This window comes from Halyomorpha halys, unplaced genomic scaffold (genome assembly GCF_000696795.3).
Source record: "Halyomorpha halys isolate HHAL.00 unplaced genomic scaffold, Hhal_1.1 Scaffold1013.1, whole genome shotgun sequence".
Classification (NCBI taxonomy): domain Eukaryota; kingdom Metazoa; phylum Arthropoda; class Insecta; order Hemiptera; family Pentatomidae; genus Halyomorpha; species Halyomorpha halys.
In genome coordinates this window covers 262,200-280,103 of record NW_027116693.1, presented here as the reverse complement: position 1 = coordinate 280,103, position 17,904 = coordinate 262,200, and the positions used below count along the sequence as shown (strand labels likewise).

The 17,904-nt window shown below is 30.1% G+C and overlaps 1 protein-coding gene across 1 annotated transcript in view; it reads right to left on the bottom strand.

Moving 5' to 3' along the window:
* Gli (carboxyl ester lipase-like protein Gli) overlaps positions 1-5,687 on the bottom strand; it is an 85,741-nt gene extending 80,054 nt beyond the window's left edge. The window contains exon 1 of the mRNA XM_067053429.1: positions 5,416-5,687. The gene's annotated coding sequence lies outside the window, so the exon portion shown is untranslated. The remainder of the gene's footprint in view (positions 1-5,415) is intronic.
* Between the last annotated feature and the right edge of the window lie 12,217 nt (positions 5,688-17,904).

Here is a 17,904-nt window from a genome sequence, read left to right as displayed (position 1 = left end):
TTAACATATGTGGGTAAGTGCACAAGAGTCCTAGGCCCTGGTGTCCGACCACACAACTTTTAGCCACACCTTCCAAATACTTTACTTTTAAATCTCATAGGCTCTCTACCTCCCCCATCTAGTCTCCTAAAATTATCCGATTGGTCAAAACCCCCTCTCCTATTTTCTATCCCCTCTTCCCCAGAGTACATATATATTTTCCAGCTCTGACTAGCTAAGTTAGATAGATATTTGTAATCATTAAACTATGTTGTGTTTGTAATTTGTAAAGAATAAAGTCATTTTAGTCTTCACTGATTTTTTATGTTATTTAACTTGCATAACAATTCGAGGTATATGGCGGTTGTATCTTTGTAATTTCTATCTCTGCATTGTCTTTCTAGATGGTATAAGATTTCCAACGTGGTATCTAGGTAACTTGTACTTGTTCATGGTTGATTCGTAATATTAAAATTCGTGAATAAGCAGGAACCTCAAAGTCAGTTTAGTTAGGCATTTAATTTATTAAGGAGAAGTCAGTATAAAAACTATCAGAAGAGACAATAAGCTGATTATACCCTAGTGAAAAATAACCTCACGAACCATCTGCTAATACTGATCCAATTAATGATATTGGATTCTTATTGAAGGTCTGGTGTATTCGACCGAAATGACCCCAAGATCTATAGATCAAATTGGACCACTTATCGGCAGTTACAATAGAGTTGCATTCCAACTCTTTATATTACACACACACACACAAACATATATGTATGTATAATTATTAACATATAATTTAGTTTTTGATTAGAATTAAATCACTAAAGGCCATCAGAAAAACTTGTTCAACCTGAACTCCAATCCTAAAAGTAAAAAAAAAAAAACCTCTTAAACAAAACTTTTATGAACAGTAATAACATTTAAATCATCATTTAATATAACCCATAAAATTAATCATAATTATCCGAAAGACTCGGTCATTTATAAATTATAATAAAATTATCTAAAATAGAATCATTGTTATAAGGTATGCAAACAAACAAACAAGTCATTATATTCATAAGTCAGAAATTGGAAATTCAGATTATGTAAATATTACAAAAAATTTAGATTACAAAAGTCAGTCAACAGCTATATAAAAACGTAGCAATTAGCATACAATGGTTTATTATTTAAATAAGTTATTTATTACATCACTAACAAAAAATAAAAAACAATAGTCTTTATGGAATCATTACATAATTATTACACAAACATGATGAGTATTAATCTCCTCTTCTTCAACGTTTTAGAAATAAAATTTTCAAACCACGAATCCTATATTTTTGAAATCAAGTCTTATTGTACCTCTACAGCAAAAGAAGAAACGCCATTATTGATTTTAGTTACATAGGAAGAAGTTGTGATCAACAAGTCAGTGATGATATGAGTGGTAAGTGCTATTTTATGTGTTAAAATGAAAATAAAACGGGTTTCCGTGGGATCGTACATAAAATAGTTAAGAAACACACATGGATTCAAAGTACAAATCTTTGTTATTACTGATCCAATTCAGATCATTTTATTTTTGTATTATAGAGAATTTTATTATCTTTCAAATAAGTGGTCGTACTCTTCTATGATTTGTATAGTTCTTAAAGCACTCTTTTTTTGGTTTTATAATTTTTTTTTTTAACCATTTATTTTAAAGTAGTGCGACAACCTGTTATCAAGTTAGTACCTCCTCTATCAGCTACCGCCAGTTATCTCTATCTTGAATTGCTTACTACCTTTCAACTTCGGCTTCCAAGCAGGGATCTTGCATCGCTTGCTGCTCCGTCCTCCCACGAAGCTTGGATTGCCCAACCCTTCTTATTCCGTATAGATGTTCAGTATAGATTTCGGATTCATCTATTCTGATCTCATGCCCAGCAAGCCAGACCCTTCCAGACGTTTAGTCGTAACTATTTCCACATTGACTATGTCCTCTTATAGTGCAAGAGCCCAAGAGGAGAAAAAAGGCAGTTATCTCACCCCAATTTTTGATTACTTTGATGAAAACAATGTATAATTAATAGTCAAAATTGACGAGTCTGCCAAGTATTAATACAGCAATAGGTAGGGGGAATAAAAAAGTGGTGGCTGTTTCAAAGCGATAAAAAAAAAACATTTTTCATTCGGAGCTCTATATCATAAAAAGTAGGAACAACACAAGAAAAGCTAAGAGAACGTCATTTAAAGAAGAGCAATTTTGATAAAATATGACCCCTAATAGAGTTATTTACGTTAAATATTTTTCGCGATATAGATTTTTAAAAAGCAAGGTTTCAGAAAAATGTATGGGACGTACTGAAAGATCAGTAGTTAGTGAATTTATTTTGAAAACTTATATCTCAATAACCATTTGATGTACAGATATCTATTAGCATTCAAATTAAAGCTAGTTTAATGAGCTATAAAGTAATTTATGATGTTTATCTTCGTAGGAGTAATAGTTTACATTAAATTTGCTAAAATAAATTGATTTATAGTTGTCCGGACAAATTTTCATTTGGCAAATTTATATTCATATGTGAATATCATAAAAACTACTACCCCTACGAAGATAAGAATCATAAACTACTTTACAGTAAGTTAAATTTGCTTTATTTTGAGTGTTGGCAGACATATGTGCGTCCAATGGTTTCTGAAATGAAGTTTTTCAAAATCAAACTTATTGTCGTCCGAACAACTTTAAATTAAGTTATTTTAGCAAATATCACGAAAACTACTATTCCTACGAAGGTAAAAGTCATAAACTTCTATATAGTCCTTTTAAACTAGCTTTAATTTGAGTGCTAATAGATAGATATCTATTAGATAGTTCCAGAGATATAGATTTCTCAAAATAACTTAACTAACTACTAATCTTTCAGTAGATTTTTAAGAAATTTTGCTTTTTAAAAAGCTATATCTCGTGAACTATTGGACGTAAATAGCTCTTTTTGGGCTAATATTTCAGAACATTTACTCTTCTTTAAATAATGATCTCTTAGATTTTCCAGTGTTGATGTTAGTTTTTATGATATAGAGCTCCGAAAGAAAAATTAATGTTTTTTTAAGGTTTTGAAATAGCCGCCATTTTTTATTCCCCCTACTTATACTTGGCAGACTCGTCAATTTTGGCTAGTAATTATATCTAGTTTTCATTAAAGTAATCAAAAATTGGTGAGTCCGACATTTTTTATACACAGCCATATTACATTTACAACATAAGAGAAGCATTAGCAATTTAAACATTAACAGGTATTGTCGTTTTTCAGATACAGCAATACAAAAGTCAGTGCAGTAGGACGTTACAAACGCATAGAGCCCAACTTTGTCATATAGATGGTTTAATATTTAAATTAAATATTTATAATAACAGTGAAGATCAAACGAAAATGTTTGGTTTTGTGTGGACAATTTATTGATTAGCACCTGGCTCTCTTATCTTCGAAATCGAATAAAAATTGTTCTCAGTATTCTCGCTAATATTGGATGCTTTTATACATTTTTTATTTGTTTCACAGCTTTATAGGCAACTTAATCATCTTTCAAATTTACATCATGAATATTTTATATAAATATTTATTGATAGTATTACTGGTTCATTGTTTTATAACAAAATGGTATTATATTTTTCTTTAAAGTTTGTAAATATATTAACATTTAAACAATCTCATTAATATTAAATTATTAAACAAGTGATGGATTAAAACAATCCTAAAAAAAAACAACCATTCCACAACTCATGAAATAACGGATCCTTTCAGTACTGCCTAGATCAGTATTTGCTCAGCATCACGTTCAAATGCGAGTAAAAGCGAATACTAAGCAAAGAAAAAAACATTTTCCTGAACGACAAGCAAAAAAGGTAAAATTTAGTATTCCAATATGAAAAGTATTAGTACTATTCCATCGGTAACATATGATTGGAAAATAGTCTGTGATGCTTCATTACTGAAGTATGCATTGTGTAATATTCATAGGAAATTATAATGCTTCACGAAGCCACAAGATACATTCGTAGAAATGAACTACTCGTAACACGCACTAAAACTGAATGTTTCTTCTTATTCTAGTACTTTGACAGTTTGAAAGGTTAGGAACAACACGAATCAGTTCACAATATACATAGAAATATATGAAGTGCATACAAATATGTAATAATAAAGATGTTAACAAGACTAATGCTAATTTTTAGTAGACTTAATTTTTTCAAATCATTATTTCACAATAAATTTTACTTTTCACATTTATATTAGACTTAATCACTTTTTTTTCCTTAACTTTCATTGATAAGAGATCCAACTTTTTAAATAAAATTACAACAGAAACTTCTTAATGTAATTATTTATACATATTAAATTATTCGTATTTATTACTTATGAGTAATAATCGTATGTTATTAAAAATAATTTAAGATAAAAAAAATGTATATATTAAAGATTATTTAAACAAAGAATCAAAAGAGGAAAACCAACATAAAAATACATTGAACTTAGGGTAAGGAAATGTTTTTTCCATAAACTTAGGTTTTATATTCTAACAAGAATAATAATTATACTATGTATTGTAGTAACGCGATATATATAGAAGTATAGCTGGTTAAATAAAGCATTTTTCTATGTAACTTTGAAAAAATAAAAAATAAGTGATCTCACTTTCTGCAATTAAGGCAAATAACTAATAAGTTAAGCTAAACGTTCCTTTAGAATTATTATTAGATTTTGAAACTTTTAATTTTGTGTAGTTTATTTTCATTTCCATATAATGGATCATTAACTACTAAAATATTTTTCCAATAATTAAATATATTATTCATTCCAATTGTTCTAGAATAAATGCATAAATGGGAGATTTTTTTTTTTTCGTATACATTCTTAATAAAATATACAAAAAACAATATTTTAGATGGACCAGAAGGATGTGGGGGAAGGGTCCGCCTACCAGAGGACCAATCCCCATTTTAGAAATTATGCAACTGACTATTTAATTGTACTACTTATCGTTCAAATTGTATAACAAAGAAGATGGCCTCGAGATCTTCTCCTCTAGAAATGTTATTGGAGTTCTATCAGTGGGTAGATTCTCCACATGTTTTTATCATGTCACTATGTCACCTACAGCAAATTTACTTGTTGTATATATGTGTATACAGTTGTAAATATCAATAAATAAATTATTAAAAAAAAAAAATTGTATAACTGTAATTAACATTTATTCTGTTGTTCATATAGTATTATTTTTTTCAATATAGTGTTAGCTGAAAAAATAATACATTTTAAGTCTTTGTCCCAGTATTTTAATTTGTTATAATATATTACTAAAAACCTTTTTAAATAATAGAGAGATATAGTTATAAATAAATACTACATTTTTATTTTCATGAAGGCAATAATAAGCTATTGATAAACTGATATTAATACCACTCACCTTGAATCTCCCCTCTTTGATGGGCGGCAGAGCGTACGGTATACCCAAGAAGACTGTGACGTTTCCTCGGACCCTCTCCACAGTTGTAGAAACGGGCCGGTACCCTCTTTCGGGAAAAGGGTCATCGTAGAGGTATACCCTGAACCCCTGGACTTCGCCGTACGGGGTACGTACGTGGACGTCGCGGTCCGTATCCTGACGCGGCGAATCCGGCCGCTGCTTTCCCTGCAGATCCGGACGCCATCCTCCTAGTATTCCCGGCAGCTGGTAGCCAGTCTGTAAGAGTGAGACACAAATTAGTCCAAAAGTAAAATTTAAAATAATTTTAATAGTTACAATTAAATTCAATATTATAAAAAAAATTGTTTAAAAAATATTACAATGATTCGAACTAAAATGAGTATGGTTGACCATAATTTTATGTGTAGTGAATATTGCCATACAGAATAAATAGAGCACAACTAATGAGAGAGAGAAATACTTTATTTATCTATGCTGTCTAAATAAATTAGGTTGCTAACTCACACAGCATACTTATCAATCCGTAATCGGACATATATAAATTACACATACATGGTATAATCAGAAAAAAAGAGATACAATAATAAGATATAATAAACAATTTTTTCCCCCTACAGTTTCCTTTTACAATCAATTTCGGTCTGTACAACAAATACAAATGTTTCAATTCATTCCTATATTTCTTTCTCACTTCTGCTCTTCCAATTTCACCCTTTCACAATTTTTCAATTCACCCGATCAACAAATTCGCTCTCCAGAATTCACCCTCCTAGATCCTCTTCAGTGACCCGCTAAACAAATTCAATATTAGACAGTAATGTGAAATCAGATCATCATTCATAGTCACAGCAGTAGATCAGTTTACCAAAAACAAACAAATAGATACATTTTACGAGAATAAGACTAACACATAGATTCAAAGGAAAATATAATAAAAAACCGGTTACAGGAAACACTTGAATGGATAAATAAGTTAAAAAAACAAACAAAAAAAAACAATACTACAAATAAAATAAAATAATTTAATGAATAAATACGTTAAAACACACAAATAGAGAGGTCAACATATTAAAATAAATAAATAAAACAAAGAATAATCTCCGAGCTAATTCCCATGCAGGTGTATGATCCCCAGGGAGTCCAAAATAATATTTTCCGCCAAGATCACAATATGCCCAATGCTAACACCTAGGCCTTCTAAGAAGCTCCTTGTTCTATCTGGTATTGTTCCGAGAGATCCAAACCAGAGGCCTCTCACGGTGAACTCTCTCTCTCCGAAGGTCTCGCGGAATTTTTCACATAAGGAAAGGGACGCATTTTTCATATAGTTTCTTTTTTCCCCTTTCCACTCCACCTTCCTGTTCGAGGTCATTACTTTCAAATCTTACCGTCGGATCCAAGACAAGAGCCGTGTGTCCGACTTTTGTAAACGCGACAATATCGGCGTAATATCTTACGGATCCGTCGGTGTCAATACAATAGACTACCTCGAAGGTGAAACCTATCTAAAACCTTAACTAATTACAGGATCTAATTTTTAAAAAACACATTGACTAATATCAAAAGATTTTTTAGAGTTATTTTCATCGACTGGAGAATTATTATTTATTGGAACTTTATCATTTATCACTATTTTATAAAATAAGTAATTGATTATTCCAATTTATCAATTGTTTTCCCATATATTATATCTCAGACATTCATGCTTATAATACTTTTAGAAACTTTCCATCCTGTTCCTCCAACTTTTACTTACTGGAGTAAATTTATTCTTGTTCCTTTTTAAATCTACTTTCCTTTATTATATCAGTTTTAAAATAAATTCTTGATTCCCTTTTTACAATTTTTTTTATTATTTTATTTTTTATTAAAATTATGCCTTTGCGACATGCCAATGCTTGACGCTTTTGGCCAACCGCTGCTTTTAATTGTTCCAACTGGGCACAGTATGCGATATCCCATGTCGTAGAGTGAGGGTTGTCTGTGATCAATGCTTGAATTTGGTCATCATCAACAGTTGAAGGACGACCCGAGTGCTTTGCGTCTTCCTAGTTAAAATTTTCGGTATTGAACCGAGCAAATTGGTTACGGACGGTACTTTCTCCTAAGGCATCATGCTACAAACTTATTTTACAACCCCATAGAAGTTCCAAATTGGCCTCATTTTTAAATAACCCATTCCATCTTCAAATAATTTCTATAGAAAAAATATTTGCATTAATCCGGAATTCTAGAGAGTCTGATAAGTGTATTGCTAAGTTTATTGGTGGGGAAATTATTATGCCAAAAAAATGGTTTGATCGTGTGCGCGCGCACACACGCATGTATAATTTTTTTTTTATCCTATTCTATTAAATTATTATTTTATTTTAGTCTTCGTACTCAGTTTTTTTATAATTAATATTTTATTTTGTGTCAACTTACATTCATTTTTTTCATTTCTTTTATAATAATTTTCTATATGTTATATTTGCGTAAAATTATGAAATTACAGACATCAAATACTATTGCAACATTGTGCGATTTCTATTTATAATGATGTATAACATGCTTTTTTCAAGGTGAAAGCACAAATTATTTAAAATATACGTCTTTTCTATAGGGTTTATTACATAGGAAAAATTAAAATATATATATTAATAAAATTGTTTATGTATGTTGAAAGGTAAACTACTCGCTATATTTACTTATTCGTTTATAAAATATTATAAGGCAATAGAAATCTTTTTTATAAAAATAATTTAGTTCTTAGCAGACAGTAAATACATTCTAGGAATGACTGTTTTTAATTTCATAATTTGTTTTTACCTTTTTGTACATACACTATTTGTTTAATTTTCACTTTTTAAAAATTTTGTTACACATTTTATATTTCTAATTTTGCTATATTTAATTCTTTTAATTTTTTTTCTCGTATTGTCGTAATAGAAATTCCAGTAAATGAGGAAGAATTATTTTCTCCAACATCATTCCATAGGCTTAACCAAAGAGACACTTAGGGATCAATAACTGTATCAGACCCGCCTAAAAATAAATAACGTGTGAAATCTCATGGGTATTTCCCATTAAATGAAAGTGGAAGAATTTCAATTTGGTGTTGCTTCGCCTGTCAGGCCCGGGTCCGTCTTCCAGAGCTGAAAGGACTCCAAATCTAAATTATTCGGAGCTTCACTGTTGTCAAGGATTAGACCATTTCGAGTCTCCTGAATATTGAGTGAAGTGGGAATGGTGACTTGCAGGAAATAGTTATTTCAAACTTATCCTTCTATACAAGCTACGATAAGACTGAATTTCCTAGCAGAATAATCTTCTTTAGAATGTATATAATGGAGCTTGGATTATCCAGACGTCAATCAATTTGGACCGTTAATTATTCCTAACCACTTTTTTTTATATATAATCTTTACACTTTCTTGAGACTGGTTATTATTTTTTAAATAAATATATTTGTATTCAATTTTAGTCCCAAAACTATTTTTATACATTTTTACAACAATGTTGTGATAAATTACAATAAGAGAAGGTTGACTGTGATTAAAAGTTATAATATTTAATTTAATGTTAAAAGTTAACATTTGTGGACTGAAAGTAATGACCCAGGTAAAATATCTTGTGTAATGATGTGGTTCTAAATTTATATTAAAATTGTCCTTGAGGATAGCCGAAACTTCGGACTTATAATGAAATAAAAATAGTTTTGAGAGTAAAATTGAATAAATTTCATTTTTTTTTTAAATTAGGAATAGTTTGAAGCACATTCACGAGATGAAGAATTGAACCAGAATAATTGATACAAAATGAACATATTGCTTTTTTGTTAATTTTTTTATTAGCTCAGAATTTGGATTGGATTTGTTCATAAACGTATATTGATCATTTTACACATTGGCTTCTTTTGGATGTAAACGAAGTTTTTAAAAGACGATAGTAACTTCACTAACTTCTGTAGTTTCAGCACAATAAAAATTTAAATAAAAACTGAAAAGTTGAAATAAATAAAACAAAATTAAATTTCCTGCAAGAATCCATCATTATAATTTGAGACTAAAATGCCTCCCTTGATGGTAACGCCTTAATAAATAAATATCTGAATCATGATGACGGATTCTTACGGGATATTGTATTCCAAAAATTTTTATTTTATACATTTTTTCTAAACTCGTTGGTCGTTTTTGACAATTTATGCCAACAGTTTTAAAATTAAATTTTCTGTCAGAATCCTGTATTTAATAACCTAATACCGTCGGAAATACCAGAGTTAAGTGCTTGAGAGAGGAATTGAAATATTTTACTCGTACAAAGTCTACTTCACTGACAAAATAAAAATTATTTTCACTATAATTAAGACCGACCAGGTACTATGTTTTATTTCAAGTTTCTTTAAACTCGCGAAACAAGGAGAAATGTCAATTAGGTCTTGCACACCCTGTATCTACACACGCATACCAATTAATTTAAAACAAACGTTTCATTTTATTATTTTCAATTAGTTAAAATGTAATAAAAACAAAAGTCGGAAGTTCATTTATTTTATTTTTATTATAATTTAATCACGATTGGGCTAGTAAAGATTCTTGTTGAACTCCTAACCCCCCCCCCCTCCTCCTCCGTAACCATAATAATGTTATGAAAATTAGATAATATATTAGTCCACTGATAGTTGATAAATTCGTGCTGATGTTAATATCATATTATTATTATTATATATTCTCTTTCCTCATACTTGGATGGTTAAAATTGAAACAGGTGCTTAAAACATATTTGAAAATATTTTATTTTTGTACGATTATAGAGTTATACTCTGTCATTTATTTACAATTAACAAGTCATTTAAATATTAAATGAAGCACTGTTATTTGTTATAAAACAGTTGTCAGTAATGACTTATTATTTGTGTTTCAGCTCGGCGATCCCTAACGTTATCACGGATGAGTCATTTTAAATTATCTAATCTCACCTGTGACTTCACCTTGTGATAACGTGTGACGTAACTAAACGGCCTAATGTAGCAATTTTTTATGTAGATACATATGGAATACACAGTAAGGGAATGTATAACTATCGTGCGAAATTTCGAATTCGAGTTGGTTAGACACGTTTTGAGGTCCAAATAACCGAGTCTCATAAAATGGTCGAAGCGTCTGTGTAAACTGATTAGCTAAAAAACGAATAGTCGTACGAAACTGAAATTCTATATTCAAGGTCTGGGATGTGACGGTAATTTTTTTGACAAAATTGACCGACGGAAAGTGCAATTTTATGGAATCAATTTTGATTAAACTTTTTTTTTTTAAACTATCAGGTATGTTTTATCCTCTTACAAATAGTATAGCAGGACTTAAATGACGAGTGACGAATAAAAAAAAAAATTACTTAAAGATTAAAAAAAATTAAAATAAATTGTAAACATAGTTAGGAATAATACTTTTTTTTTTTTCATAACCTCCTGTAATGATGTTAGTGGGTTTTTGTTACGTACATATAGGAGGAATGCTATATGTATAGCTGGGTGTTAAGGATACCTTGGATTGCCTTTTGGCATTATAAGGTAAGGAATAATACAAAATGTACATATGCAAAATATAAATTATTTTATAACCAACTAAACGAGAAAATTGATAAATTCCATTCCATGAGAAGCCGAGACCGTACACCAAATCTTGGGGATGTATGTAGGAAGTAAAGTGAAAGTTGCTTGATGCACCCATTGTACCGGCTTTTTTTATTCAATGTATTAAGCATTATGTGAATACATTACAGTTCAAATAAAATGGTTTAAAATATGTTTCAATGTTTACACAGACATATAATACCGTAGTAAGATCATTGACATTCTGGGAAAATGAAACAGTTTATAAAAGAAATGGTAATCCAACAAGGCCCTAGGCTTCTTTTAGGATTGGATTACATTTTTTAGGTAGGCTTTCTCTTTATAAAAAAAAAGTACAAAATAAAGATTCTTTTATAAATTAAAAAAGAGTTATTTTTTTAATATATAAATCAAGTTTAAAAGGAAATACAATTATTCTTGACTCACTTGATGGAGAATATATCAATAAAATATTTAGAGGACAGAACAACAATAGCGGACAGGTGCGAAAAATATATAACTGGCAGAGCATCAATAGGATGTTAGGAACAATAATGTCAATTAGGATTAACGAACAAAATGCAAGCGCTGAAATAAATTATTTTAGAGCCATAGTGGGAATCAGGGTTTGATTGAAGAAAGTAGAGGTGCTAGGCTGAAGTTTCAAGAGTTTTAAGGTTTCACCTTAGCAACCTGGAATAAGAAGCAGCGCCGGTTCGAATTAGGGAAGGGCGAATTGGTTCTTGGTTGAAAGGTTCTTGGTGGCCCCAAGGAACAAAAACTCCACCTATTCACTCTGATTAGATTAGGTCCGTTACATGTTATAATAACCACACCTTATGCCAGTCACCATTGATAAGATATAAAATAAAACAAGAAAAAATAATAGTAATGACTTGCACTCAGCCCCCTTGTTGGGACCATAGCCTGGTTGCCCTAGGAACGCCCTTACACTATGCCCAGATTACGCTAGGTTATACGGGTCTTAAATACTGTTTTTCTAGAGGAAAAAAAAGGAAATAGAAAATTAAAATATTTCTGTAAATAGATAAGACAATAAAAATGGGAACATACAATATAATATGGTTGGTAAAAAATAAAACAATATTTAATATAAAAATGGATATTATTGAAGATAAGAAAAATATAAGAGATAGAAACTACAGGAAAAGGATAAATAATAAAATGCTTGATAAAACAGAAAAAAATCTTCTTTGTTAATAAAAGGAAAATATAATAAGGAAGTATATGAAAAGTAAAAAGATACTGGTTGTTTAAGATTCATTCAAATAAAACTAATCTACACAACTCTGGATAAAAAAAATAATAATAGTAGATTAAGTGGTTATTACAAATTTAATTTTGTACTATTTTTATTTGAGCCAATGTTTCGCCCCACGTTGTAGGGCTTCGTCAGGGCTGTTTTGACGGAAGTCAAATTCAGATTCAAAATTAAGATAGTAAATAATATCAAAATCGTTAATTAAAATTGTTATTAAAATGTGTGCTATAGAAACAGAATGATATGAATGAAGAAAAGGAGGGATACCTGCATAGGTGAATATGCACAGGTTGAAAGAGATAGAATGCAGATGGATGAACTTGATGAAGATGATTGAGATTGTAGATAAACTAAAGATAGGTAGACCAACTGAAGATAGGTGTAGGATAAATATATAAAATAATACAACCCTTCTTAGAGTCTAAATATTTGTTGGTAATACTGATAACTTTTTAAGTCTTAAAGCGAATCAAATATTTAACATAACAGCGAATTTCTTTGTAGAATTCAAAATTTCTTGTAATTATATCCGAATAAAATGTAAAAATCAAGTAGAGAAAAAAAATAAAACTAATGCATAGGAGCGCATGTGATGTAGAATAACTTACCTAAAAAACGGTAAAGCTGAAAACCTTTAAACTAAGAAAAACACTCCAGCAGCCACTACTGAAATATAACAAGTGAGGAAAGAGTATAATAAAAAATGTTACACATAAAGGTGAAACAATAATTCCGCACAATAGAAAATACATCACGGCACTGTAATAAAACCGTGATGACCCATATACCACAGGTAGGGCAGTAAACCGATTCCCATTTACGTCCTCGATACTTTTTATGTCCTTGTTATCTCTTTACTTCCGCCATGTAACAGATTTTCGTTCCGGGGTCGACGTCCAGGTCGTCACGGAATATGATATTGTTCTTATCGGCGGGTGGGAATTCGGTCACTAAATATCTGAAGATCTTGGGAAGTAGATGATGAGGAGTACTTTACTAACGGTTCATTTACAATTAAGTATGTTGATGATCATCTTTTAGTTGCAATGGTTCTCATCACAGACTTACTGATTCCAAAGGTTGGTATGCATAATGAGTAACAGAGAGAAAATCTATGGAAAATCTATGGAAAATCTAGCGGCTGATTTTCGATCTCGATTGTGACCAAAAAGTTCACATTAACCATAATCTGACTTTAAATGGTTTATTTGGAAATTAAACTCTAATTATCGACTTTTTTTACGTTTCGATATCTTCTAAAAATTATCACTTATAAAGAAATAATATGATTGTAAAAGTTTTATCTGAGGACTAATTTCTCCTAAAGATTTATTCTCTATAAATCCACCAAAACATAACCCACAGAATCCAATATTGTAAGTATTATTCATATTTCAATACATATTCAAGTCAGAAAATATTTTATGCTTTTAACCGATCGGTAATATTTCGCATTTTCAAATGGTATTACATCATCATCAGATTCCGAGAAATCATTTTCGGAATAGATAGAAGGATTTTAATGTAAAAAGCTCAGAGTTGAAAAACATTGAACTTTAATTCCATTAGGCAACCGTTAAAAAAAGACGATGGTCAATTGAAACTTTTTGTGTGACCTTTGAGTTGTAGAATCGACTCCTGAAGTTACCTGCCTTTTATTTTGGTAACTCTGTATATTGAAAATTAAATTTCTATAATTTTCATCAATAAGTTTATAAAGCATTACTTTATCTAAATAATTGGCATGTTCCTTTTCAGGAACGTGCTAAAAACATCGCAGTGAGCATATTTACCATATCACATGAAATACCATGATTACCTTTAACAGTTTCTAAGTACTCCCACACTCTTTGATACTCATCCGCTACTACGCTTCTTTAGTTTTTGGGTTAATTTGTGGAGAACTCCATGTAAAATTAAATTATCCCCGAATGTAGCCGGGACCGAACATGTGTCGGGGAAGTTTCCTTATTTTGCTAGCATCAACAATTATAACTGTTTAGGTACTAACGGATCCATACAATATGCAAATATCGTTGCTTTTCTTAAGACAGGAAAGTCAGAAATGTCTCTAGACAGCGAAAGTTTATGAACCGTAAGACCTAGATCAGAAAAGTAAGGAGAGAAGAGAAGTGTATGATGTATCCATTTCTTGACTTTTAGATTAAAACTCGTGGAATTATGTGGTACCAATCCTAAGTAGAAGCTTCACAGAGGATCTTGGGGTATATAGATGTAGCTACATCGACCATGAGACGTATGTTAGCTGATATAATAAAACAGATTAGAGATTAGAGGATGTGAATGTAGTATATATAATAGTAATGTGATAATAATATTTTTAGAACAACGGTTATACAAGGAGATCTCGCTCAACCACCATATTTTTCCCTAATTAAGGGTACCCACTTTATGAGGCTGAGTGAACCCCAAGAGGGCTCCAGAACCCACACCGTCGACTAACGGCTACAGTAACAGAATAAATAATTATCTTCCACAGCCGGATTCGAACACGAGTCCTTGGAGTTAATGGCAGAGCATCTTACATATGAGCCAATAAAAAATCCATAACTTACTAGTGTCAGACTGAAAATATATTCGGTATATTCATACATAAAAAATTATAAATATTGAAATATTTGACTTATAAGCTTTATGGACCACCGCATAATCAGAAATCTAACATACTTGTTGTAGCTCTCAGGAAATAAAGTGATTTCCTCGGTCTCTCATCTTTAGAGCAGCGGTTTCGAAAGTGGAAACCTGCCTCTAGGATGCCCCAAGCTAATGCCCGCATATCTCAAATCCGATAACTTGACTTAAAATAATACATATTATTTATTGGACACAATGCCAGAAAAACCTAATTTCACACCAAAATTTTAGGCAAATCAGATGGAAAATCCATAGCGGAAAATAGAAAACATAACAGCAATTATTTTTATTAAACTCATTGTATCAATGAACTATTGATCTTAAATACAGCTCACTTTTGTCCTTGTTCTTTTTAAATTGTTATTTAACATGTTGTTGTTTAATTATATGTAATTAATAAAATAAAAAATAATGCTACTTAAATTGTAAACAATTTAAGCTCAGTAATTAAGAGAAATTAGAGTCCTAACCTGTTGAAGGTATTGTTAGTATTATTGATGTGGTTAGTAGAAAAAGAGAAAAAAACTTTTTGAAGGATACTTTTTTGAGATTGGATAGTTAGTAAGTGAATAGCCATTTTATAAAAAAAAATAAGTGAAATTATTATGATATTTGTTTGGTTTTGCCAGTAAAACAAAGACAACTTAAATTAATTATGACAATTGAATGATTGAGGTATGTTAAAAATATTGGTATAATGCTGGGAGGTGATATAGTAATAATGTGAAAACTATTTTTAGGTTGTCTCCTTGAAAATAGCCTAAGGGCAGAACGTTAAAAAAGTTTTAAAATAAAAAGTTTAGAGTGAATATGGATCATCGAAGTTTATGCTAATAGTAATATATTCCACTCTCAAACAATAAATAATTAAATATATTAAGTCAGTAATTTAGTAAGATTTAATGGTTGGACTTAACGAATACAACAATATATTAAAAATAAACATTCATTCATAAAGTATTCCCTAACCCACACACAAAATATACTATTCAGAACTTTTTTTATATGCTGACCCAGGTCTGATACTCCATGCTGGCGGCTGCTTGAAGTTCCTTTTATTTGTAGACAGTTGAGCTGTGAGAATTATTAAAGAATAAAACTAAATAAAATTACACTTCTTAAACTAGTTAAATACTGGAGTTTCAGGCATTTCTTGGCAGGAGGGGAATGGACCAGCAACGGAGAGGTATGACCGTCAGGCAGGTTGCTCATTAACAAGTTCAAACTATAAAGGATTAATTAAAGGTCTTATTAATGACTTGAAGTCGAAGTTAGTTATCCTCTGTCTTAGAAGAAAATAGAAGTTAGTAACTTTTCAATCACAGTTTATAGTTCAAAATCATTAAACAAGATAAAAACACTATTTATTTATTTTATTGAATGCTCTGACCTATAGGTTGTTAAATTGAACGACTGTGTCACGTATAAAAATAACAGGATACAATAAAAATGAGAAGCATAAAAGCACTAATATAAAGTGTAAAGTTTAAATGAAAAAAAAAAGTAACAATGACATAAAAGAACAGTTATTTTCAGTACTTGGTTTTTCATTTCATTGATTCTTTTTTCTTCCACTGAACTATGAAATATATTCTGTATAAACTACAATTCATATACTTTTAGTATTGCGGTAGTGATAAATTTCGAAAATTAATTTTCAATGGAAAGTGTATTTCATTTAAACTTCAGTATTTAACTAGTTTATTTAGTTTTAATCTTTAATTATTCTCAAAAGAAAACTGTCCACAAATAAAACGAAGTTCAAGCAGCCAGTACCATGGAGTATCAGAACTGGGGCAGCTATAAAAAAATTTGTATACTATATTTTGTATATGAGTCCGGAAATACTTTATGAATGAGACATGTTTAGTTTTAATGTGTTGTTGTATTTGTGAAGTCCGAATATTAAATTTTATATGAATATTTAGAAGCAGTACTCATTACCGATACATCATGAACCTATGAAAATGATGGAAGAGACTATAAAATAGTGAAGATATATTAGATTAATAGTTTTTATTCCTTCACCCGCCACCATCTAGATTTTCAATCGTTTTATTATTTGAAGAAATACACTTCTATGCAAAATAAAATTTTAAAGATATAATTATTTATTCGTATTAATTGGAATATGATATTATCTGTTTACCGTTCTCATAGCATGTTTCTTATAACACACCATTATTGCAAAATTTTAGAATGATACTAGGTAACTATTCCCTGATGGAGGTAGCATGAACTAAAAGAAATTTTATGACAGGGGATATGCTACTATATTATTTTGTATCATGTATTAAAAAATGAAATTATCATCACAGAAAAAAATGAAAAAAACAGAAATATTTATTTTCCCCTTTAGTTAATAATCAAATTCTTTTATATTGCATACCTATCCAATCATTGATACTGCTATTAATAAGAGATGGTTGATTATTTTAAATAAACGAAATTAAAAGTACTTTAGAGAAAGGCTTATTGGAAATTTCGCTATTTAAGCTCTGAAAGGCAATTTCAATGAGGATGAAAGCGAGATGATATTAAATACCAATTAATTGTTCATTGATACAATGAGTATAGTAAAAATAATTTGAGCCGTTTCGGGATATGAAGTTGCATTCATAATAATTGAAATACATCTTTACCGTTTCTCATAGCATGTTTTTTATAACCAACCATTGTTGTAAGATTTATTTGTTATATGAAGGTATTTATTTCCTGAAGGAGGTAGCATGAACTAAAAGAAATGTTCATTTCGAAAATGAATTTTCAATAGAAATATATTTTTTAAGGGCCACTGGCCCAAAAAACCAAGTCTCGTAAAATAGTGTTTTCCTTTAAATGTTTAGCTAAAATCAATTTACCGGAATATCACTGATTTCGGAAATAGTACTATCAATCTAAATCAAACTGATCATATCAGGTAATGTTAAAACAATCAATA